Source organism: Gekko japonicus, unplaced genomic scaffold (assembly GCF_001447785.1).
Source record: "Gekko japonicus isolate JY-2015 unplaced genomic scaffold, Gekko_japonicus_V1.1 scaffold3129, whole genome shotgun sequence".
Classification (NCBI taxonomy): Eukaryota; Metazoa; Chordata; class Lepidosauria; order Squamata; family Gekkonidae; genus Gekko; species Gekko japonicus.
Window position 1 is genome coordinate 136,089 of NW_015162046.1, and position 2,461 is coordinate 138,549.

The window sequence follows — 2,461 nt, forward strand, 5'->3', positions numbered from 1 at the left end:
CTGCTGTAGCCGAGGGACGGGCTGCAATATATTTTTATCTCGTTTGGTCCCCAGAATCATTATGCATCTCACCCAGACAAATTACTGGTTAAAAGCATGGAGAAGCAGGACAGATTTTACACAGCACCTAACAGACAGAACGGTTGTTACTGAAGGAGCGTCTTCGGAGAAGAAGGAGAAGGAGGAGGAGAGGAAGGAGAAGGAGGAGGAGAAGGAGAAGAAGAGGAGGAGGAGGAGGAGGAGGAGATTGGATTTATACCCCACCCTTCACTACCCAAAGGAATCTCAGAGTGGCTTACAATCTCCTTTCCCTTCCTCTCCCCACAACAGACACCCTGTGCTGAGATCTCTCGAGAGAGCTGCCCTTGAGAGAACAGTTGTAAGAGAACTTGTGACTGACCCAAGGTCACACCAGCAGCTGCACATGGAGGAGCGCGGAATCAAACCCGCTTCTCCCAGATTAGAGTCCGCGCTCCTAACCACTCCACCAAACTGGCCCTTACAGAGAGAATCCCTCCTGACTGCCCCATCACCCAAAGAAGCTCTTGCGGGTACACCAGACAGGGCCTTTTCAGTAGCAGCCCCGCGATTACGGCATGATCTCCCCAGGGAGGTGCTCCTGGTCTCCTCACTTTAGCTCTTCAGGAGGCAGCTGAAGACAGTTTTATTCAGGGCAGCATTGGACTCGTTTAGAGGTTCCCCCCCCCCTTTCTTGTAAATTGTGATTTTAATTTGGATTATTAAAAATTTTATTCTTTAAATTCTATTTTACTTCATTTGTGGTCCACCTTTCTCCCGGATAGGGACCCAGTGGTGGCTTCCGTCATTCTCCTCCCCTCCATTTAATCCTCACAACAACCCTGTGAGGTAGGCTAGGCGGAGAGAGGGCGTGAGGGGCTCAAGGCCACCCAGCCAGTGCCCATGAATCTCAAAACCCATGTGCCACTTGTACAATGGGGTGCCACTGTGCGCCTGAAAATCGAGAGTGTGAAGTGAACAGTGAGATCCCTGGGGCTGGAGAAGCCAAGGTTTTGGCAGCGGTCGGATCCCCGTGCTGTTTGGGGATGACTCAGAGAAGCCGACAGTAGTGAGGAACACCGGCCCTGGCGGTCAGAACATTTTACGCTTTGGACGTTTTGACCCCGTTAACCCCCCCCACACACACACACACACGGTTTTCACTGTGTGTTTGTTTCCAGCAGTGTCAAGGTTACCGGGTGGGGAAGCTATAGCGTACCACGGCAAACAAAACATACCTCCAGATTTGTTCCAGCGGGGCTTCACCCACGTGGCTTTCGCCTCCTGTCTGCTTACGTTGCAGAAGGAATCAAAGCAGCCAGGCCCTGGACATTTTCCAGAACAATTGCTAATTGCTGGGTATTGTAACTGTTGCAATCGTTACCGGGGTATTGTGGCTTCTTACAACAGCGTCATGTCCAGGGGCAGGATTGCCAGCCCCAGGTCGGGAAACCCCCGCAGATCTGGGGGCGGAGCCGGGAAGGGCGGCGTTTGGGCTGGAGAGGGGACTTAGCAAGGGTGCGAGGCCATCCAGTCCACCCTCCGAAATGTACATACATCACAGAAGTCACAGCTCCGAATGACCCAAAGAACAAAGCCGGAAGCTGTAAAGCTGCACACTCCAAGTGAAACAATTGAGGAATTTCAGACAGACGATATAATCCGGAAGAGGAACGGTTTCTGGTCTGTCATTTCAGACAGAACCGTTTTAGAACCGGTTCCCTACCGGAATATATTTCTAATTTCAGACACAAACGCTTCTGTCCCGTTGAGGAAACGGGGCTGAAGCGTTTTACCTGTCAACTGCTTCCAAGTAGTCTTCAGTTTCCTCTCCCGGTTCCGATGCGCTTTTTCCCTGCCGTTTTTCACCCGCACGGGCGAAAAATGGCGGGGGGAAAGCAGTGCAGTCTGAAATGGCAAACTGCTTCAGATCCAGCTCTTTACCGGAAGGGGAAAGCCATGTTCGAAATGGCAGCCCTATATCGGTTTACACCACGACGGATCAAAAACAGCTTCAAAATGGGTTTAAAAGGGTAATGTGAAATTCCTCCATGTAATTGTAACAACAGTTATAGCATTCCATAAAACTTTGTCAGCAACCATCACGATTATCCTATGGGCCTCTTTTGCACTTTCTTTGTAATGATATGAATGCTTATAACTGTTGTTGCAATTGCATGGCTTCATTTGGAGAGTGCGTAGTACTTCTTTACAGCTTTCGCCTTTGCTGTTTTGGTCACCCTCCAAAATGGCCATTTGTCTCCAGGGGAACTGATCTATGCGGTCTGGAGATCAGTTGCGATTCCAGGAGATCTCCAGGCCCCACCTGGAGCTTGGTGACGCTATATTTAACAGAGATAAGTGAGACGCCTAGGATGCATGTTAGACCTACTGGGGCATTCAGCATTAACAAGGTAAAGACAAAAACAAATCGGCTCTTCCG